Here is a 25,336-nt window from a genome sequence, read left to right as displayed (position 1 = left end):
GTACCATTTGTCTCGCAACACACTATATATATATATACACATACACACATATATATATTCAATTTAAATAAATAAAATTTTTATTGTTCAATTTAATAAAACTACATTTCAATAAATATATACTATTGTAATTTCAATTTTTCTTTTTTAAGAATTAATTAATAATAATGATTATTAATATTAAATTAAATTTTTATAATCAGTGTTGACTTAAATTTTTCAAATTAATTTGAAAAATAGTAATAGCAAATATTTTACAATACAATCTAATAGTTGACCTATCAATTAAGTATATACAGTAATGTCGTAAATATATTATTTCTTTTATTAAAAATTTAAAAATGTAGTTTAATCGAAAAATTTAAAATTTATATAAAAATTTATTCTAAATAGTATTTATGAATTTAGTATAATTTAATTTAAATAGTATAAAAGTAGTGTGCATTAAATCTAGTTGGGAGTTAATAGATTTGATATTTTATTATTTTTAAAATTTATTAATGGTAGAAACAGCATAGAATTAAATTATTATTGGTTTCAGTATGTGTATCGTTTCTACCGTTAAGGAGAGTGTTCCTGGTGTATCGTTACGAAGCTCTTTAACGCGTTAGCTACGATGCGACACTATCTTTCTTTAGTGCACTATGCTTTCGCGGATGTCTCATACGCGTCTGTGTACTAGTTCATTTTACCGACACATTCGCTTACCGTTTGAGGTACATTATACGTACCATTTGTCTCGCAACAGACTATTCTTATCCTCGAAATGTTTTATAACAATGTTGACAATATTCATGCAGAATATATAGAATTAAAATAGTAATACCTAGATCTATATATATATATATATATACACACACACGTATATATATTGAAATTAAATAAATAAAATTTTTATTGTTCAATTTAATAAAATTACATTTCCATAAATATATACTATTGTAATTTCAATTTTTCTTTTTTAAGAATTAATTAATGAAAATGATTATTAATATTAAATTAAATTTTTATAGTCAGTGTTGATTAAAATATTTAAAATTAATTTGAAAAATAATAATAGCAGATATTTTACAATTCAATCTAATAGTTGACCTATCAATTAAGTATATACAGTAATGTCGTAAATATATTATTTCCTTTATAAAAAATTTAAAAATGTAGTTTACCCGAAAAATTTAAAATTTATATAAAAATTAATTCTAAATAGTATTTATGAATTTAGTTTAATTTAATTCAAATAGTTTAAAAGTAGGGTGCATTAAATCTAGTTGGGAGTTAATAGATTTGATATTTTATTATTTTTAAAATTTATCAAGAGTAGAAACAGCATAGAATTAAATTATTATTGGTTTCAGTATGTGTATCGTTTCTACCTGTAAGGAGAGTTTTCCTGGTGTGTCGTTACGAAGCTCTTTAACGCGTTAGCTACGATGCGACACTATCATTCTTTAGTGTACTATGCTTTTGTCACGTAAAATAAGGAAGAAATTTAAAGGAAAGAAAAAAAAATTTATTTTTTCCTCGTTTATACACTTCTGAATTCTAGCCGTGGCCGTTCGAGACTGAGGCTCTTACAATATCTTCTTACTTTCGATGACATCTGTTTCTTCTTTTGTTTTTCATCCTTCATCATCCCCACTACCCTGTAGGCGTACGTGACTGTTGCTACGCTTCTAGAACATTCGGTGGAAGGACCGTTAGGACATAGATGAACCCTCAGGTACTCCGGCAATATACATTGTCGCCAAGGTCGCCATGTGTAATGTTCAAGTATCGGCTGTCTGGAGAATGTTTAGAAGTGGTCGCCTAAGGTGACGTCAGGGCAAAAGAGTTTGGGGTTACACTCCCCCCTCCTTAGAATGAACTTAGTCCTCGAAGTTCCTTTTCCTCTTTAAGATAGATGGGTGAAATTTTGCCTTGGGTGTTTCCAGGTCGAAGGTTACTTGTGAATCGTTGCTGGTGCTGGGCACAGGTAGAATCGGGGTGAATATGTTGATAGGTGCCGGGTTGATTGGCATCGGAGCGCTGGCTGGTGGATTGTTATTTGTCGTGTTTCGCTTGATTTTACAACAGAATAAATGAAAACACAATTTCGGCATTCCTATTTTGTTGAGAAAGTATAAGCATATGAGAGCAATGGATAAATATCCTATAATTTGTAATATAGATATTCCCCGTGATTCAACTTGATCGATTCTATGAGCAAAAGTTAGTTGATTCGTTTGATCTTCGATTCCATCCAGAGTGTCTTTGTATCCGTAATTATCGTTAATAAGTTTTGGAGTTTTCTCTAGTTTATTTAGTAAAACAATCCAGTCTGAATCATTAGTTACATTGACTGTTTTGATTTTAATCTCGTAAGAAATTTCCTTGCTACTACCACTGATTCTCATATGGTTATTCTTGTACAATATGTCTACGGTTTTATTAGTTTGTAACAAAGATGGTTTCTCTAGTCTAACAATTCGATGTGTCTTTTCTTCGAAAATGCTCAGATCTATTGGTTTTTCTGGTATAGCTATAAAATGATTCTCAGCATTTAATGGGATAAAAGTTATATCTTCAATGTTATAAACTACCACCTTACAGAATTTGACAGTGTTTTCTGCGCTTAAGATTTCAGAGTTACAATCGTGCTTCACTCGACGGTCGTGAATCGGCTGAGTTTGTTTGCAAATGTAAAAGTCAGATATAGAACGGCATTGCTTATCCAAGTAGTTTTGATCGACGTTGATGTAATTTAGTCCTGACGTTAAAAATATCGGATGAACTACTAAAGGTGCTAAAAACACTTTGTTCGTGAGAGATGGTATGGGATATATTTGCTCTATATCCCATTCCATGTCCATAACTGTTGGTACAGAAATTACAAAGAAAACTTTGTTTTGTCGAGTAAACAATGTGAGTTCTGAGATATCTAAAATATTTTGGAAATTCTCTTCCTTTGGTATAAAAGCGTTTCCTACTGTTTTGCTACCTAGTACTTGGGCGTAATTGTTAATAAAAGTTCCGGGATCAATAATCTGTGGGCTTATTATTCCTTGTTTTCCTAAGATGATTAAATTGAATATTTCGTCGATTTGGAAATGTAAGTCAGAGAGTGAGCTTTCTAGAGCTATGACTTTTATTAAGGTGATCTCGTTTTTGTTAAGCGTTTTAAGTTCTTTTGTTACACCTGTGTCTACTTGTTTCAGTCGCTGGATGACGTCGTTATTTAAAATTCGTTTAATCAAAGCTGTCTGGTTGGCTACTATGGTTTTTAGGCTGTTACCTTCTTCAAAGAGTTTGTCTATATTTTTGTTGATTATATCTAGATCGTTCGCGGCTAGGGTTCCAAAAAGAGTTTTACTAATAGATCCGATATCGTCTACTAGTCCTCGTCTACTTCTGGGATGAATGTGAGCTAAGGATCGTAATTCGATGCTAAGTGTTCTGACGTTATTTATTTTTGCTTGTAAAGAGCGTATTTCTGGTAATATGCTACAGTCTTTTCGTGTCTCGCAGTGATTCCTAACTTCGGCTACTCCCTTTTCGATATATCTTACTTGTTCCAATACAGCACTAATATCTAGTCCTATAATAACATTTATGTGTTCGCTATAAAGATATGCTTTGGATATTTTCTCATGAAATATTCCGTTATTGTCAATAGGGGTTATTTTTAATCCGTTAAGGGTGGTAAAGCCGACGGCAAGGGCGATCGTCCTGAAAAATAAGGTTTTATTCTGTTACCGTGGATTTTCTTAACTCGATCTCTAATGAGAATCTCATAATACGGTGTCTTGACTGATTTAATAACGTAGGGTCCTAACCATTCGTCGTCCAATTTATCGGACTTATGATCGTTGTGAAGGAGTATACGATCTCCTTCCTTAAATAAGGTTTGAGTTCTAATGATTTTCCTTGTCTGATCTCTCATGTACCTCTTTCTACTTTGTTCAAGAGTGTTCTTCGCTATCATTCTATATTTTTGCAATTGTTTTTGCCATAGTGCAAACATTTCTTCGTAGGTGTAATTGGAAGTTCGGGATACGGAAGACGGGAGGTTGGCTTTTCTTCCAAATGTTAGTTCGAAGGGTGAAAATCCAGTTGCATCGTGTATCGCGGTATTATACCCTAGGCAAATAAAGTCTAATACCTGATCCCATTCTTTATTAGAATCGTGTAGGCTCGTGCGAATCATGTCTTTTACTGTGGCGTGTGTTCGTTCTAAGGATCCGTTAGATTGAGGATGAAAACTAGTGGTCTTTATATGTTTGATTTTAAATGCTTCTTCGAATTTTTCCATTAGTTCGCTAATAAAGTTTTGTCCCTGGTCTGTCAGTATCGTTTTGGGTGCTGAGAAGATGTAAATGTAGTGGTGTAGTAGTGCATCGATAATCGATTCGGTTCGTTGTGTTTTCAGTGGTACTAGAACGAGATATTTCGTTAGGTCATCGTGAATCGAAAGAATGTATTGATTTCCACGTGTGGTTTTAGGCATCGGACCAATTAGATCCATGGCTATCTTTTCGTTTGGCTCTACTGGTGTCTGAGAAATTACGGGTTGTTCCTTGGGTCTGATTCTAACTAGCTTTTGTCGTTGACAAGCTTCGCAATTTTTTATAAAATCTTCTATCTTTTCCATGAAGCGTGGGATTTTGAATTGGTCTTTGATTTTACTATATGTCTTTTGAATACCCAAGTGTCCACTAATGTCGTTATGGTTTTCGCGTATAATGTCTAGAGCTTGTTCGTCAGTTATGGTTTGTATTGGTTCGTATGCAAAAGTTATTTCTTCAATTTGGTCATTAATAAACATGAGTGTTACTTTGATCCTAGCTTTTTCGGTTTCGGTAAAACTATTGTCTCCTATCCCAATTTTCTTGTGTTTCTTCGTTAGTTCAAAAATTTTTCGAATCCAAATATCTTTGTCGAATGGACCTAATGTTTCTCTATTCAATTGATAGAAGGTGTGATCGTTTGGCGTGATTTTAAGTCGTCTCGGGGGTGTCGCGTCTTCTGACCATGCGTTAAAGTGTTCTACAATATTTTCGGAGTTTGCAGGTGTGTCTGGGACTGATTTGTCGGTAATTTGGTAAATTTTTCTGGAAAGTGCGTCGGCTGCTGTGTTCTCTTTACCTTTGCAATACTGAATATCGTACTCGTATTCTTCGAGTTTAAGTCTCCATCTAATCAAACGCGAGGAAGGGTCTTTGCAATTTTTGAGCCAAGTGAGTGCTTGGTGATCGGTTCGAATAACGAATCGTCTTCCTAACAGGTATTGCCTGAGTCTCTTAACTGCCCATACGATAACTAATAATTCCTTTTCTGTGGTAGAATAATTTTTCTCTGGGGGGTTGAGTGTCCGTGATATGTAACAACAAGGATGTCCGTCTTGTGATAAGATTGCGCCTATTCCTTCATTGGAAGCGTCTGTGGTGAGTGTGAATGTTTTCGTGTAGTCTGGGTATGCTAAAACTGGGGCTGAGCATAGCTTTTCTTTTAGTGTGTCAAAGCTTGTCTGTTGCGTTTCTGTCCATCTAAAAGGATTGTCTTTCTTTGTGAGATCTGTTAATGGTTTGGCGAGTTTGGAAAAGTTTTTAATGAATTTTCTGTAGTATCCAGCTAATCCGAGAAATGACTTTACGTCTGTTGGTGTTTTGGGAATCTTAAAGTCTTTAACTGCGGAGATCTTTTTAGGATTTGGCTTTATGCCCTCGTGTGTTATGACATGTCCTAAGTATTCTAATTCAGGTTTTAGAAATTCGCATTTGTCGGGTTGGATTTTTAGTCCTAACTCTTTTAATCTTTGCAATACTATAGCAAGGTTTTCATTGTGTTGTTGAATTGTACTACCGAATATTATTATGTCGTCAAGGTATACAAAGCAGTATTTGTTCAATAATCCTCGTAACGCGGTATCCATCATGCGTTGGAAGGTGGCTGGGGCGTTTTTTAAACCAAATGGCATGCGATTGTAGTGAAAGTGTCCCTGAGGTGTGCTAAAGGCTGTATATTTCTTTGAGTCGGGGTCCATAGGTATTTGATGGAATCCCGAAGATAAATCTAGAGCAGAGAAGAATTTGGCGTTGCCTAATTGTGATAGAATGTCGTCGATTGTCGGTAGTGGGTAGGCGTCTTGATCGGTAAGTTCATTTAATTTTCGAAAGTCGATAACTATACGCCATTTCTGTTTGCCTGATGCGTCTGATTTCTTGGGTACTACCCATACTGGACTGTTGTAAGGAGAATCTGATTCTTCAATGATATTTTTATCTAACATTTTTTTCATTTGTTTTTCAATTTCTGCTTTATGGGCTTCGGGAGGTCGGTACGATTTGGTATTGACGATTTTGTTTTCGCGTAGGGTAATAGTGTGTTTTGTTAGGTTAGTACAAGGTAGGGTATCGGATTCTAGGTCAAACACGTCTATGTAATGTAGGAGGATCTTTTCGATAGGAATACGAAGTTTGTCTTCAATATGGTCTAGTCTAATTATTTGTTTCATTTTAGCAATTTTATCGAGATCGTGTTCATAAGAAAGATCATTAGTGATTATAGTTGGTTGCTCACCAGTATTGCAGAAACATACTCTCGTCGGAACTTTATCCAGATAAATTGTTTCGATTTTGGTTTGCCCTGGGAGAATGGTTTTCGGCGCCTGGAAAAATATTTCGTTCCCGTTTAATTGTATTGATTCGTTGTTAATTCGATATGAGTAATTAGAGAGCATAGGTAAACCAATTATTCCGTCTTCTATTAAAGGAAAATCGTCTGGCACAACGTGAAATGTGTTCATGATGTTAAAGAATTGAAAGTCTACTGTTTCGTCAGTTTGGTATTTGTCATTGCCCATGTAAAATGTTTTAGCTACTGTCTTTTTAGGTTTAAATATGGCACTTGATCTTTTAACTAAATTTATTCCTGCACCGGTATCGATTAAATATCGTTTGATTTCTGTTCCCGATCGAACTCCAATGGATAGAAGTTTTCCTGTTGTTGCGTGTACTCGTACGACGTCTCTCGAGGTTCTGGTAGCGCTGTTTCCTCTTCTCGTCCCGCATTCACCATGTTTATATTGTAGCTGCGCGGTGGCGGAAGATTTCGCTGGCTGGCCGGTTGAAAATTTTCGGCAGTAACTTGCGGTATGTCCTATTTGGTTGCACTTAAAACACTTCATTCTCCCTCCGTTGTTTATTTGAGTGCTTGTCGGCAGGCGATTTTGCGTAGTCATCGGACCGCTCCTAAGTGGGGGTTTGCGTTGTGACGATACATTCCCTCGGGCGAATGAGTGAGCTCTTATTTGCTGGCTGCACTGATTTCCGCGGTTTCGCTCAATTTCTCCGATTAATAGTTCTGCTTCGAACGCGGCATCTTGTGCTTCTTGTAAGGTGCGCGGTTTCATGCTTGATGTTCTGATTTCTATCTCGGGTTTTAAATTTAGTATGAACGTTTTGGTTGCGCGTTCGTTCTCTAGGTCTATCGCGACTGCTCGTCGAATAGGATCGCGGATTTCGTGTTGCAATGCGTACATAAGTTCATTAAGACCGTGTCGAAATCTTTTGACGTATCCGTGTACTGATTCGTTAAAACTTTGCCGAGTTCTTTGTAATTTATCGCGCGCACCGTTTGAAGTTACGTTAATCGATACGAACTTCCTCAGATTTTCGAATAAGGCGCCGTACGTCTCGATAACCAAATGTCTAATGCTTCTTTCGGCTTCGCCGACAATGCGTTTGGTTAAAATTAATTTCAATAAAGCACGCTTTTCCTTACATTCCGATCTAGCTTCGCTTACCCGCTTGATGAATCCCTCCACTCCAATGTCATCTTGACCGTTGAGGACTGGGATGAACTCGATGCTGGTTTTCGCGTCGAACATATGTCGTTCGTACGAGGCTGATTCTTCTTCCTCGTCCTCGGAGTTCGCTGGGTCGGAGGTTTCTGGAGTTTCTTTGATCCGAACGCGTTCTTCCGGAGATTTCACTATGCGGGTGTCCCGAGTAGTGCTTCTGCTGGCAGAACTAGTATCGTCTGTCATAATTGAGTTGAACTCAGACGTATCTACGGAGGATTGTACTCCTAGCTTGAGTTCGGCCACAGTCTTCCCTATTGGTTCTATTTCCTTGATCCGTTGAGTGCTTTCATCGCGAATTAGTTTATACAAATCATTTATAGCTGCCTTATGTTCTTCGTGCTGGCGCTGCATCATATCCAAAATTGCCCGCAGGTTTGGATCACCGCTAGTCGAAGCGACAGGTGTAATTTTCTTATCGTCCCTTTTGTCCATTTCAGAGTAATAGATCGTCGGAGTCTGACGTTATCGAATGCAATCGATCGATCCTTTTAGAGGAAATGGTTCTACTTACTAATAAAACCGTTTTTCGTAGTCCAGGTTGCTTGATACACCTTTGGTCGGATGTCCCGTAGGCCAAAACCGTAATCTTGTTTTATCCAACGTTGATGTATCCTGGCAGGATCGCCAAAATGTCACGTAAAATAAGGAAGAAATTTAAAGGAAAGAAAAAAAAATTTATTTTTTCCTCGTTTATACACTTCTGAACTCTAGCCGTGGCCGTTCGAGACTGAGGCTCTTACAATATCTTCTTACTTTCGATGACATCTGTTTCTTCTTTTGTTTTTCATCCTTCATCATCCCCACTACCCTGTAGGCGTACGTGACTGTTGCTACGCTTCTAGAACATTCGGTGGAAGGACCGTTAGGACATAGATGAACCCTCAGGTACTCCGGCAATATACATTGTCGCCAAGGTCGCCATGTGTAATGTTCAAGTATCGGCTGTCTGGAGAATGTTTAGAAGTGGTCGCCTAAGGTGACGTCAGGGCAAAAGAGTTTGGGGTTACACTTTCACGGATGTCTACTACGCGTCTCTGTAGTAGTTCATTTTACCGACACATTCGCTTACCGTTTGAGGTAAATTATACGTACCATTTGTCTCGCAACAGACTATTCTTATCCTCGAAATATTTTATAACAATGTTAACAATATTCATGCAGAGTATATAGAATTAAAATAGTAACACCTAGATCTATATATATATATGTAGTATCTTAATGGGTCTTAGAGGAAAGGACAAGTAATGATGTTTTGATTTAATTAATAATATTCGAAGCAACGAAATAATTACAATGCCGTCGTACGTCTTATTTTCAGACGCGGCTTTCGACTTCCCGATTCACACCCTTCGGCTTCTACACTCGCTCGCTCTCGCTTCTCAATTCACACTCTGCACACCTTTCGCATCCGTTCTCTCCGGCTTCTCAACTAATACTGACTTTAACGTCTCTTTGTCTTTTCCCGTCGTTCGAGACACGTGTCCCGAAACGCGCGTGGCCAGGGTCACGCGGGCCCTTTCCACGAAACTTAAAAAGGACCGACGACACCTTGATGTACCCGACGATGCCGCGGCTCTCGCGACATTGTCTACGATTCGGCAGATATCTTAGGCCTTTTGTCCACGATACTACATATATATACACACACGTATATATATTCAAATTAAATAAATAAAATTTTTATTGTTCAATTTAATAAAATTACATTTCAATAAATATATACTATTGTAATTTCAATTTTTCTTTTTTAAGAATTAATTAATAAAAATGATTATTAATATTAAATTAAATTTTTATAATCAGTGTTGACTTAAATTTTTCAAATTAATTTGAAAAATAGTAATAGCAAATATTTTACAATACAATCTAATAGTTGACCTATCAATTAAGTATATACAGTAATGTCGTAAATATATTTTTTCTTTTATTAAAAATTTAAAAATGTAGTTTAATCGAAAAATTTAAAATTTATATAAAAATTTATTCTAAATAGTATTTATGAATTTAGTATAATTTAATTTAAATAGTATAAAAGTAGTGTGCATTAAATCTAGTTGGGAGTTAATAGATTTGATATTTTATTATTTTTAAAATTTATTAACAGTAGAAACAGCATAGAATTAAATTCTTATTGGTTTCAGTATGTGTATCGTTTCTACCGTTAAGGAGAGTGTTCCTGGTGTATCGTTACGAAGCTCTTTAACGCGTTAGCTACGATTCGACACTATCTTTCTTTAGAGCACTATGCTTCCACGGATGTCTATTACTCCTCTCTGTAGTCATTCATTTTACCGACACATTCGCTTACCGTTTGAGGTAAATTATACGTACCATTTGTCTCGCAACAGACTATTCTTATCCTCGAAATGTTTTATAACAATGTTGACAATATTCATGCAGAATATATAGAATTAAAATAGTAATACCTAGATCTATATATGTAATATACACACACACGTATATATATTAAATGTAAATAAATTAAATTTTTATTGTTCAATTTAATAAAATTACATTTCAATAAATATATTCCATTGTAATTTCAATTTTTCTTTTTTAAGAATTAATTAATAAAAATGATTATTAATATTAAATTAAATTTTTATATTCAGGGTTGACTTCAATTTTTCAAATTAATTTGAAAAATAGTAATAGCAAATATTTTACACTACAATCTAATAGTTGACCTATCAATTAAGTATATACAGTAATGTCGTAAATATATTTTTTCTTTTATTAAAAATTTAAAAATGTAGTTTAATCGAAAAATTTAAAATTTATATAAAAATTTATGCTAAATAGTATTTATGAATTTAGTATAATTTAATTTAAATAGTATAAAAGTAGTGTGCATTAAATCTAGTTGGGAGTTAATAGATTTGATATTTTATTATTTTTAAAATTTATTAATAGTAGAAACAGCATAGAATTAAATTCTTATTGGTTTCAGTATGTATATCGTTTCTACCGTTAAGGAGAGTGTTCCTGGTGTATCGTTACGAAGCTCTTTAACGCGTTAGCTACGATGCGACACTATCTTTCTTTAGTGCACTATGCTTCCACGGATGTCTATTACTCCTCTCTGTAGTCATTCATTTTACCGACACATTCGCTTACCGTTTGAGGTAAATTATACGTACCATTTGTCTCGCAACAGACTATTCTTATCCTCGAAATGTTTTATAACAATATTAACAATATTCATGCAGAATATATAGAATTAATATAGTAATGCCTAGATGTATATATATGTCGGATTGAAGTCAGGATTATGGAGATGGGCGTTTAATGAATTTTCATTAGAATTAGCCATTGTCGTGATACAACGGAGAGTTTATTAGCACGGGCTTATTAACAAGATTAAGCACTCGTAGCACTAGTGATAATGATCTTAGGTTCGAAACGAATCCGCGGTCACGGGATGGTAAACGTATGTTCTCGCACAGTTCAAGTCTAACTCTTTGTTAACTAGATGTGAGTTATTCACTGGTTGTAAGGTGGCACTGTCATTCGTCGATGAGATCGTACGGAAGAATGAATCTCCGACACGACGATGCCGTCGAGGAGAACTATAATGGGTGTGTCTAAGGACATGAGATCCTCGGATTCGTCAACGAAAGCTTTCGGTCCAAAGGTGAGGGAAATTAGCGCTGTTGCTAATTGGTCGATCTCCATATCGGCGTTTTGAAAGAGATGCTGGCCGCCCTTGAGGGGAGGTTGTTGACGGGGGACAACGTTCGTGGAAGATAGGTTTCTACTATCTTCCCGTAGTTGCAACAAAGTCTACTTGACGGACTTCGCTTGACTAACTCTTAAGATCTATAGCGGGTCCTCACGTTAGCTAAACATACGCCACAAAGGCATGCCGACACCCGGCGATCATCTTACCCGGAGGACAAAATCTCCGTGTGGCGGGCCGCGGGATAGAAACTATTCAAGTATTTACTGCCACGTATCGCTACGACTATTTCTTTTAAGGAGAGGTATAGCGTTACTCTGTGCCTTTGTTAGATAAAACGTTCATCCCTTTGACCGCGGCTACGTTCGACGACTGATTGTCGCCTGGAGCCCAAGCTCATGATCATAAATCTCGAATAATCGGAGCGGCATTTGTTTAATCTAAGTTACAGAGTTGCGGTATTCCCGCGAATCCAAGGAGGAGTTCCGGTGTTCTTTCATCTCCGACATATATATATACCCCCACACACGCATGTATATTAAATTTAAATAAATTAAATTTTTATTGTTCAATTTAATAAAATTACATTTCAATAAATATATTCTATTGTAATTTCAATTTTTCTTTTTTAAGAATTAATTAATAAAAATGATTATTAATATTAAATTAAATTTTTATATTCAGTGTTGATTTAGATTTTTCAAATTAATTTGAAAAATAGTAATAGCAAATATTTCACACTACAATCTAATAGTTGACCTATCAATTAAGTCTATACAGTAATGTCGTAAATATGTTATTTCTTTTATAAAAAATTTAAAAATGTAGTTTAATCGAAAAATTTAAAATTTATATTAAAATTTATTCTAAATAGTATTTATGAATTTAGTATAATTCAATTTAAATAGTGTAAAAGTAGGGTGAATTAAATCTAGTTGGGAGTTAATAGATTTGATATTTTATTTTGTTTAAAATTTATTAAGAGTAGAAACAGCATAGAATTAAATTATTATTGATTTCAGTATATATATCGTTTTTACCGGTAAGGAGAGTGTTCCTGGTGTGTCGTTACGAAGCTCTTTAACGCGTTCGCTACGATGCGACACTATCTTTCTTTAGTGTACTATGCTTTCACGGATGTCTACTACGCGTCTTTGTAGTAGTTCATTTTACCGACACATTCGCTTACCGTTTGAGGTACATTATACGTACCATTTGTCTCGCAACAGACTATTCTTATCCTCGAAATGTTTTAAAGCAATGTTAGCAATATTCATGCAGAATATATAGAATTAAAATAGTAACTCCTAGATCTCTCTCTCTCTATATATATATATACACACACACAAATATATATTCAATTTAAATAAATAAAATTTTTATTGTTCAATTTAATAGAATTACATTTCAATAAATATATACTATTGTAATTTCAATTTTTCTTTTTTAAGAATTAATTAATAAAAATGCTTATTAATATTAAATTAAATTTTTATATTCAGTGTTGATTTAAATTTTTCAAATTAATTTGAAAAATAGTAATAGCAAATATTTCACACTACAATCTAATAGTTGACCTATCAATTAAGTCTATACAGTAATGTCGTAAATATGTTATTTCTTTTATAAAAAATTTAAAAATGTAGTTTAATCGAAAAATTTAAAATTTATATTAAAATTTATTCTAAATAGTATTTATGAATTTAGTATAATTTAATTTAAATAGTTTAAAAGTAGGGTGAATTAAATCTAGTTGGGAGTTAATAGATTTGATATTTTATTTTGTTTAAAATTTATTAAGAGTAGAAACAGCATAGAATTAAATTATTATTGGTTTCAGTATGTATATCGTGTTTACCGGTAAGGATAGTGTTCCTGGTGTACCGGTACGAAGCTCTTTAACGCGTTAGCTACGATGCGACACTATCTTTCTTTAGTGTACTATGCTTTCGCGGATGGCTACTACGCGTCTCTGTAGTAGTTCAATCTTCCGACAAATTCGCTTACCGTTTGAGGTAAATTATACGTACCATTTTTCTCGCCACAGACTATTCTTATCCTCGAAATGTTTTAAAACAATGTTAACAATATTCATGCAGAATATATAGAATTAAAATAGTAACTCCTAGATCTCTCTCTCTATATATATATATATACACACACACATATATATATTCAATTTAAATAAATAAAATTTTTATTGTTCAATTTAATAAAATTACATTTCAATAAATATATACTATTGTAATTTCAATTTTTCTTTTTTAAGAATTAATTAATAAAAATGATTATTAATATTAAATTAAATTTTTATAATCAGTGTTGACTTAAATTTTTCAAATTAATTTGAAAAATAGTAATAGCAAATATTTTACAATACAATCTAATAGTTGACCTATCAATTGGGTATATACAGTAATGTCGTAAATATATTATTTCTTTTATTAAAAATTTAAAAATGTAGTTTAATCGAAAAATTCAAAATTTATATAAAAATTTATTCTAAATAGTATTTATGAATTTAGTATAATTTAATTTAAATAGTATAAAAGTAGTGTGCATTAAATCTAGTTGGGAGTTAATAGATTTGATATTTTATTATTTTTAAAATTTATTAACAGTAGAAACAGCATAGAATTAAATTCTTATTGGTTTCAGTATGTGTATCGTTTCTACCGTTAAGGAGAGTGTTCCTGGTGTATCGTTACGAAGCTCTTTAACGCGTTAGCTACGATTCGACACTATCTTTCTTTAGAGCACTATGCTTCCACGGATGTCTATTACTCCTCTCTGTAGTCATTCATTTTACCGACACATTCGCTTACCGTTTGAGGTAAATTATACGTACCATTTGTCTCGCAACAGACTATTCTTATCCTCGAAATGTTTTATAACAATGTTGACAATATTCATGCAGAATATATAGAATTAAAATAGTAATACCTAGATCTATATATGTAATATACACACACACGTATATATATTAAATGTAAATAAATTAAATTTTTATTGTTCAATTTAATAAAATTACATTTCAATAAATATATTCCATTGTAATTTCAATTTTTCTTTTTTAAGAATTAATTAATAAAAATGATTATTAATATTAAATTAAATTTTTATATTCAGGGTTGACTTCAATTTTTCAAATTAATTTGAAAAATAGTAATAGCAAATATTTTACACTACAATCTAATAGTTGACCTATCAATTAAGTATATACAGTAATGTCGTAAATATATTTTTTCTTTTATTAAAAATTTAAAAATGTAGTTTAATCGAAAAATTTAAAATTTATATAAAAATTTATTCTAAATAGTATTTATGAATTTAGTATAATTTAATTTAAATAGTATAAAAGTAGTGTGCATTAAATCTAGTTGGGAGTTAATAGATTTGATATTTTATTATTTTTAAAATTTATTAATAGTAGAAACAGCATAGAATTAAATTCTTATTGGTTTCAGTATGTATATCGTTTCTACCGTTAAGGAGAGTGTTCCTGGTGTATCGTTACGAAGCCCTTTAACGCGTTAGCTACGATGCGACACTATCTTTCTTTAGTGCACTATGCTTCCACGGATGTCTATTACTCCTCTCTGTAGTCATTCATTTTACCGACACATTCGCTTACCGTTTGAGGTAAATTATACGTACCATTTGTCTCGCAACAGACTATTCTTATCCTCGAAATGTTTTATAACAATATTAACAATATTCATGCAGAATATATAGAATTAATATAGTAATGCCTAGATGTATATATATGTCGGATTGAAGTCAGGATTATGGAGATGGGCGTTTAATGAATTTTCATTAGAATTAGCCATTGTCGTGATACAACGGAGAGTTTATTAGCACGGGCTTATTAACAAGATTAAGCACTCGTAGCACTAGTGATAATGATCTTAGGTTCGAAACGAATCCGCGGTCACGGGATGGTAAACGTATGTTCTCGCACAGTTCAAGTCTAACTCTTTGTTAACTAGATGTGAGTTATTCACTGGTTGTAAGGAGGCACTGTCATTCGTCGATGAGATCGTACGGAAGAATGAATCTCCGACACGACGATGCCGTCGAGGAGAACTATAATGGGTGTGTCTAAGGACATGAGATCCTCGGATTCGTCAACGAAAGCTATCGTTCCAAAGGTGAGGGAAATTAGCGCTGTTGCTAATTGGTCGATCTCCATATCGGCGTTTTGAAAGAGAATGCTGGCCGCCCTTGAGGGGAGGTTGTTGACGGGGGACAACGTTCGTGGAAGATAGGTTTCTACTATCTTCCCGTAGTTGCAACAAAGTCTACTTGACGGACTTCGCTTGACTAAATCTTAAGATCTATAGCGGGTCCTCACGTTAGCTAAACATACGCCACAAAGGCATGCCGACACCCGGCGATCATCTTACCCGGAGGACAAAATCTCCGTGTGGCGGGCCGCGGGATAGAAACTATTCAAGTATTTACTGCCACGTATCGCTACGACTATTTCTTTTAAGGAGAGGTATAGCGTTACTCTGTGCCTTTGTTAGATAAAACGTTCATCCCTTTGACCGCGGCTACGTTCGACGACTGATTGTCGCCTGGAGCCCAAGCTCATGATCATAAATCTCGAATAATCGGAGCGGCATTTGTTTAATCTAAGTTACAGAGTTGCGGTATTCCCGCGAATCCAAGGAGGAGTTCCGGTGTTCTTTCATCTCCGACATATATATATACCCCCACACACGCATGTATATTAAATTTAAATAAATTAAATTTTTATTGTTCAATTTAATAAAATTACATTTCAATAAATATATTCTATTGTAATTTCAATTTTTCTTTTTTAAGAATTAATTAATAAAAATGATTATTAATATTAAATTAAATTTTTATATTCAGTGTTGATTTAAATTTTTCAAATTAATTTGAAAAATAGTAATAGCAAATATTTTACACTACAATCTAATAGTTGACCTATCAATTAAGTATATACAGTAATGTCGTAAATATATTATTTCCTTTATAAAAAATTTAAAAATGTAGTTTGCTCGAAAAATTTAAAATTTATATAAAAATTAATTCTAAATAGTATTTATGAATTTATTTTAATTTAATTCATATAGTTTAAAAGTAGGGTGCATTAAATCAAGTTGGGAGTTAATAGATTTGATATTTAATTATTTTTAAAATTTATCAAGAGTAGAAACAGCATAGAATTAAATTATTATTGGTTTCAGTATGTGTATCGTTTCTACCGGTAGGGAGAGAGTTCCTGGTGTGTCGTTACGAAGCTCTTTAACGCGTTCGCTACGATGCGACACTATCTTTCTTTAGTGTACTATGCTTTCACGGATGTCTACTACGCGTCTCTGTAGTACTTCATTTTACCGACACATTCGCTTACCGTTTGAGGTAAATTATACGTACCATTTGTCTCGCAACAGACTATTCTTATCCTCGAAATGTTTTATAACAATGTCAACAATATTCATGCAGAATATATAGAATTAAAATAGTAACTCCTAGATCTCTCTCTCTCTCTCTCTCTATATATATATATATATATATATACACATACACACATATATATATTCAGTTTAAATAAATAAAATTTTTATTGTTCAATTTAATAAAACTACATTTCAATAAATATATACTATTGTAATTTCAATTTTTCTTTTTTAAGAATTAATTAATGAAAATGATTATTAATATTAAATTAAATTTTTATAATCAGTGTTGATTTAAATTTTTAAAATTAATTTGAAAAATAATAATAGCAAATATTTTACAATACAATCTAATAGTTGACCTATCAATTAAGTATATACAGTAATGTCGTAAATATATTATTTCCTTTATAAAAAATTTAAAAATGTAGTTTACCCGAAAAATTTAAAATTTATATAAAAATTAATTCTAAATAGTATTTATGAATTTAGTTTAATTTAATTCAAATAGTTTAAAAGTAGGGTGCATTAAATCTAGTTGGGAGTTAATAGATTTGATATTTTATTATTTTTAAAATTTATCAAGAGTAGAAACAGCATAGAATTAAATTATTATTGGTTTCAGTATGTGTATCGTTTCTACCTGTAAGGAGAGTGTTCCTGGTGTGTCGTTACGAAGCTCTTTAACGCGTTAGCTACGATGCGACACTATCATTCTTTAGTGTACTATGCTTTCACGGATGTCTACTACGCGTCTCTGTAGTAGTTCATTTTACCGACACATTCGCTTACCGTTTGAGGTAAATTATACGTACCATTTGTCTCGCAACAGACTATTCATATCCTCGAAATATTTTATAACAATGTTAACAATATTCATGCAGAGTATATAGAATTAAAATAGTAACACCTAGATCTATATATATATATATATACACACACACGTATATATATTCAAATTAAATAAATAAAATTTTTATTGTTCAATTTAATAAAATTACATTTCAATAAATATATACTATTGTAATTTCAATTTTTCTTTTTTAAGAATTAATTAATAAAAATGATTATTAATATTAAATTAAATTTTTATATTCAGTGTTGATTTAGATTTTTCAAATTAATTTGAAAAATAGTAATAGCAAATATTTCACACTACAATCTAATAGTTGACCTATCAATTAAGTCTATACAGTAATGTCGTAAATATGTTATTTCTTTTATAAAAAATTTAAAAATGTAGTTTAATCGAAAAATTTAAAATTTATATTAAAATTTATTCTAAATAGTATTTATGAATTTAGTATAATTCAATTTAAATAGTGTAAAAGTAGGGTGAATTAAATCTAGTTGGGAGTTAATAGATTTGATATTTTATTTTGTTTAAAATTTATTAAGAGTAGAAACAGCATAGAATTAAATTATTATTGATTTCAGTATATATATCGTTTTTACCGGTAAGGAGAGTGTTCCTGGTGTGTCGTTACGAAGCACTTTAACGCGTTCGCTACGATGCGACACTATCTTTCTTTAGTGTACTATGCTTTCACGGATGTCTACTACGCGTCTTTGTAGTAGTTCATTTTACCGACACATTCGCTTACCGTTTGAGGTACATTATACGTACCATTTGTCTCGCAACAGACTATTCTTATCCTCGAAATGTTTTAAAACAATGTTAACAATATTCATGCAGAATATATAGAATTAAAATAGTAACTCCTAGATCTCTCTCTCTCTATATATATATATACACACACACAAATATATATTCAATTTAAATAAATAAAATTTTTATTGTTCAATTTAATAAAATTACATTTCAATAAATATATACTATTGTAATTTCAATTTTTCTTTTTTAAGAATTAATTAATAAAAATGATTATTAATATTAAATTAAATTTTTATAATCAGTGTTGACTTAAATTTTTCAAATTAATTTGAAAAATAGTAATAGCAAATATTTTACAATACAATCTAATAGTTGACCTATCAATTAAGTATATACAGTAATGTCGTAAATATATTATTTCTTTTATTAAAAATTTAAAAATGTAGTTTAATCGAAAAATTTAAAATTTATATAAAAATTTATTCTAAATAGTATTTATGAATTTAGTATAATTTAATTTAAATAGTATAAAAGTAGTGTGCATTAAATCTAGTTGGGAGTTAATAGATTTGATATTTTATTATTTTTAAAATTTATTAATAGTAGAAACAGCATAGAATTAAATTCTTATTGGTTTCAGTATGTGTATCGTTTCTACCGGTAAGGAGAGTGTTCCTGGTGTGTCGCTACGAAGCTCTTTAACGCGTTAGCTACGATGCGACACTATCTTTCTTTAGTGTACTATGCTTTCGCGGATGTCTACTACGCGTCTCTGTAGTAGTTCATTTTACCGACACATTCGCTTACCGTTTGAGGTAAATTATACGTACCACTTTTCTCGCAACAGACTATTCTTACCCTCGAAATGTTTAATAACAATGTTAACAGTATTCATGCAGAATATGTAGAATTAAAATAGTAACACCTAGATCTATATATATATATATATACACACACGTGTTATATATTCTAATTAAATAAATAAGATATTTATTGTTCAATTTAATAGAATTACATTTCAATAAATATATACTATTGTAATTTCAATTTTTCTTTTTTAAGAATTAATTAATAAAAATGCTTATTAATATTAAATTAAATTTTTATATTCAGTGTTGATTTAAATATTTCAAATTAATTTGAAAAATAGTAATAGCAAATATTTCACACTACAATCTAATAGTTGACCTATCAATTAAGTCTATACAGTAATGTCGTAAATATGTTATTTCTTTTATAAAAAATTTAAAAATGTAGTTTAATCGAAAAATTTAAAATTTATATTAAAATTTATTCTAAATAGTATTTATGAATTTAGTATAATTTAATTTAAATAGTTTAAAAGTAGGGTGAATTAAATCTAGTTGGGAGTTAATAGATTTGATATTTTATTTTGTTTAAAATTTATTAAGAGTAGAAACAGCATAGAATTAAATTATTATTGGTTTCAGTATGTATATCGTTTTTACCGGTAAGGATAGTGTTCCTGGTGTACCGTTACGAAGCTCTTTAACGCGTTAGCTACGATGCGACACTATCTTTCTTTAGTGTACTATGCTTTCGCGGATGGCTACTACGCGTCTCTGAAGTAGTTCAATCTTCCGACAAATTCGCTTACCGTTTGAGGTAAATTATACGTACCATTTTTCTCGCCACAGACTATTCTTATCCTCGAAATGTTTTAAAACAATGTTAACAATATTCATGCAGAATATATAGAATTAAAATAGTAACTCCTAGATCTCTCTCTCTATATATATATATATACACACACACATATATATATTCAATTTAAATAAATAAAATTTTTATTGTTCAATTTAATAAAATTACATTTCAAAAAATATATACTATTGTAATTTCAATTTTTCTTTTTTAAGAATTAATTAATAAAAATGATTATTAATATTAAATTAAATTTTTATATTCAGGGTTGACTTAAATTTTTCAAATTAATTCGAAAAATAGTAATAGCAAATATTTTACACTACAATCTAATAGTTGACCTATCAATTAAGTATATACAGTAATGTCGTAAATATATTATTTCCTTTATAAAAAATTTAAAAATGTAGTTTACCCGAAAAATTTAAAATTTATATAAAAATTAATTCTAAATAGTATTTATGAATTTAGTTTAATTTAATTCAAATAGTTTAAGGGTAGGGTGCATTAAATCTAGTTAGGAGTTTATAGATTTGATATTTTATTATGTTTAGAATTTATCACGTGTAGAAACAGCATAGAATTAAATTATTATTGGTTTCAGTATGTGTATCGTTTCTACCGGTTAGGAGAGTGTTCCTGGTGTGTCGTTACGAAGCTCTTTAACGCGTTCGCCACGATGCGACACTATCTTTCTTTAGTGTACTATGCTTTCCTCGGATGTCTCCTACGCGTCTCTGTAGTATTTCATTTTACCGACACATTCGCTTACCGTTTGAGGTAAATTATACGTACCATTTTTCTCGCCACAGACTATTCTTATCCTCGAAATGTTTAATAACAGTGTTAACAATATTCATGCAGAATATATAGAATTAAAATAGTAACTCCTAGATCTCTCTCTCTCTCTCTCTATATATATATACACACACGCATATATATATTCAATTTAAATAAATAAAATTTTTATTGTTCAATTTAATAGAATTACATTTCAATAAATATATACTATTGTAATTTCAATTTTTCTTTTTTAAGAATTAATTAATAAAATGATTATTAATATTAAATTAAATTTTTATAATCAGTGTTGACTTAAATTTTTCAAATTAATTTGAAAAATAGTAATAGCAAATATTTTACAATACAATCTAATAGTTGACCAATCAATTAAGTATATACAGTCATGTCGTAAATATATTATTTCTTTTATTAAAAATTTAAAAATGTAGTTTAATCGAAAAATTTAAAATTTATATAAAAATTTATTCTAAATAGTATTTATGAATTTAGTATAATTTAATTTAAATAGTTTAAAAGTAGTGTGCATTAAATCTAGTTGGGAGTTAATAGATTTGATATTTTATTATTTTTAAAATTTATTAATAGTAGAAACAGCATAGAATTAAATTCTTATTGGTTTCCGTATGTGTATCGTTTCTACCGTTAAGGAGAGTGTTCCTGGTGTATCGTTACGAAGCTCTTTAACGCGTTAGCTACGATGCGACACTATCTTTCTTTAGTGCACTATGCTTCCACGGATGTCTATTACTCCTCTCTGTAGTCGTTCATTTTACCGACACATTCGCCTACCGTTTGAGGTAAATTATACGTACCATTTGTCTCGCAACAGACTATTCTTATCCTCGAAATGTTTTATAACAATGTTGACAATATTCATGCAGAATATATAGGATTAAAATAGTAATACTTAGATCTATATATGTAATATACACACACACGTATATATATTAAATGTAAATAAATTAAATTTTTATTGTTCAATTTAATAAAATTACATTTCAATAAATATATTCTATTGTAATTTCAATTTTTCTTTTTTAAGAATTAATTAATAAAAATGATTATTAATATTAAATTAAATTTTTATAATCAGTGTTGACTTAAATTTTTCAAATTAATTTGAAAAATAGTAATAGCAAATATTTTACAATACAATCTAATAGTTGACCTATCATTTAAGTATATACAGTAATGTCGTAAATATATTATTTCTTTTATTAAAAATTTAAAAATGTAGTTTAATCGAAAAATTTAAAATTTATATAAAAATTTATTCTAAATAGTATTTATGAATTTAGTATAATTTAATTCAAATAGTTTAAAAGTAGTGTGCATTAAATCTAGTTGGCAGTTAATAGATTTGATATTTTATTATTTTTAAAATTTATTAATAGTAGAAACAGCATAGAATTAAATTATTATCGGTTTCAGTATGTGTATCGTTTCTACCGGTAAGGATAGTGTTCCTGGTGTACCGTTACGAAGCTGTTTAACGCACTAGCTACGATGCGACACTATCTTTCCTTAGTGTACTATGCTTTCGCGGATGTCTACTACGCGTCTCTGTAGTATTTCATTTTACCGACACATTCGCTTACCGTTTGAGGTAAATTATACGTACCATTTGTCTCGCAACAGACTATTCTTATCCTCGAAATGTTTTATAACAATGTTAACAATATTCATGCAGAATATATAGAATTAAAATAGTAACTCCTAGATCTCTCTCTCTCTCTCTCTCTCTCTCTCTATATATATATATATACACATACACACATATATATATTCGGTTTAAATAAATAAAATTTTTATTGTTCAATTTAATAAAACTACATTTCAATAAATATATACTATTGTAATTTCAATTTTTCTTTTTTAAGAATTAATTAATGAAAATGATTATTAATATTAAATTAAATATTTATAATCAGTGTAGATTTAAATTTTTAAAATTAATTTGAAAAATAATAATAGCAAATATTTTACAATACAATCTAATAGTTGACCTATCAATTAAGTATATACAGTAATGTCGTAAATATATTATTTCCTTTATAAAAAATTTAAAAATGTAGTTTACCCGAAAAATTTAAAATTTATATAAAAATTAATTCTAAATAGTATTTATGAATTTAGTTTAATTTAATTCAAATAGTTTAAAAGTAGGGTGCATTAAATCTAGTTGGGAGTTAATAGATTTGATATTTTATTATTTTTAAAATTTATCAAGAGTAGAAACAGCATAGAATTAAATTATTATTGGTTTCAGTATGTGTATCGTTTCTACCTGTACGGAGAGTGTTCCTGGTGTGTCGTTACGAAGCTCTTTAACGCGTTAGCTACGATGAGACACTATCATTCTTTAGTGTACTATGCTTTCACGGATGTCTACTACGCGTCTCTGTAGTAGTTCATTTTACCGACACATTCGCTTACCGTTTGAGGTAAATTATACGTACCATTTGTCTCGCAACAGACTATTCATATCCTCGAAATATTTTATAACAATGTTAACAATATTCATGCAGAGTATATAGAATTAAAATAGTAACACCTAGATCTATATATATGTAGTATCGGAAAAGGATGGGATTAGGATAATTTAGGTTTGTAAAATTCTCCTAATACTATTTATTAAGATAAATAAAAATAACAAGGATTAATTGGACAGAGAACGATAAATGTTCAACTTGAACTAAAACACAAAAGTCCTATTCCGCTCAAATCACTCTCTATAACTCTCGTCTTCGGCATCCGCACTCGCACGCTCTCGATTCTCAACCCATACAGCACGCCTTTTGCATTCGTTCTCGCCTGCGTCTTAACTAACATTGTCTTTAGCGTCTGTTTTGTTTTTTCCCCGCACTATAGTGCACGTGTCGCGAAAACGCTCGTGGCCAGGGTCACGTAGGCCTTTTCGACGAAACTGTTCAGTTGAAAAGATCGACGATACATTGTTGTACCCAACGACACCGCGGTTCTCGCAACATTGTATACGGTTCGGCCGATATCTTAGGCCTTTTGTCCACGATACTACATATATATATATACACACACGTGTATATATATTCTAATTAAATAAATAAAATTTTTATTGTTCAATTTAATAGAATTACATTTCAATAAATATAGACTATTGTAATTTCAATTTTTCTTTTTTAAGAATTAATTAATGAAAATGATTATTAATATTAAATTAAATTTTTATAATCAGTGTAGACTTAAATTTTTAAAATTAATTTGAAAAATAGTAATAGCATATATATTACACTACAATCTAATAATTGACCTATCAATTAAGTATATACCGTAATGTCGTAAATATATTATTTCTTTTATAAAAAATTTAAAAATGTAGTTTAATCGAAAAATTTAAAATTTATATAAAAATTTATTCTAAATACTATTTATGAATTTAGTATAATTTAATTACAATAGTTTAAAAGTAGGGTGCATTAAATCTAGTTGGGAGTTAATAGATTTGATATTTTATTACGTTTAAAATTTATTAAGAGTAGAAACATCATAGAATTAAATTATTATTGGTTTCAGTATGTGTATCGTTTCTACCGGTAAGGATAGTGTTCCTGGTGTACCATCACGAAGCTCTTTAACGCGTTAGCTACGATGCGACACTATCTTTCGATAGTGTACTATGCTTTCACGGATGTCTACTACGCGTCTTTGTAGTAGTTCATTTTACCGACACATTCGCTTACCGTTTGAGGTAAATTATACGTACCATTTGTCTCGCAACAGACTATTCTTATCCTCGAAATGTTTTATAACAATGTTGACAATATTCATGCAGAATATATAGAATTAAAATAGTAATACCTAGATCTATATATGTAATATACACACACACGTATATATATTAAATGTAAATAAATTAAATTTTTATTGTTCAATTTAATAAAATTACATTTTAATAAATATATTCTATTGTAATTTCAATTTTTCTTTTTTAAGAATTAATTAATAAAAATGATTATTAATATTAAATTAAATTTTTATATTCAGTGTTGATTTAGATTTTTCAAATTAATTTGAAAAATAGTAATAGCAAATATTTCACACTACAATCTAATAGTCGACCTATCAATTATGTCTATACAGTAATGTCGTAAATATGTTATTTCTTTTATAAAAAATTTAAAAATGTAGTTTAATCGAAAATTTTAAAATTTATATAAAAATTTATTCTAAATACTATTTATGAATTTAGTATAATTTAATTTCAATAGTTTAAAAGTAGGGTGCATTAAATCTAGTTGGGAGTTAATAGATTTGATATTTTA

The 25,336-nt window shown here is 30.6% G+C and overlaps 2 long non-coding RNA genes across 2 annotated transcripts in view; both read left to right on the top strand.

The window, feature by feature from the left end:
• LOC126927369 (uncharacterized) overlaps positions 1-25,336 on the top strand; it is a 115,368-nt gene that overhangs the window by 54,497 nt on the left and 35,535 nt on the right. The window lies entirely within an intron of this gene.
• The window catches only part of LOC126927368 (uncharacterized), a 42,925-nt gene continuing 28,966 nt past the window's right edge, over positions 11,378-25,336 (top strand). The window contains exon 1 of the long non-coding RNA XR_007715420.1: positions 11,378-11,556. This is a non-coding gene — a long non-coding RNA (uncharacterized LOC126927368). The remainder of the gene's footprint in view (positions 11,557-25,336) is intronic.

Source organism: Bombus affinis, unplaced genomic scaffold (assembly GCF_024516045.1).
Source record: "Bombus affinis isolate iyBomAffi1 unplaced genomic scaffold, iyBomAffi1.2 ctg00000083.1, whole genome shotgun sequence".
Taxonomy (NCBI): Eukaryota; Metazoa; Arthropoda; class Insecta; order Hymenoptera; family Apidae; genus Bombus; species Bombus affinis.
The sequence above is the reverse complement of the archived record's forward strand: the minus strand, read 5'-3'. Positions and strand labels throughout refer to the sequence as shown.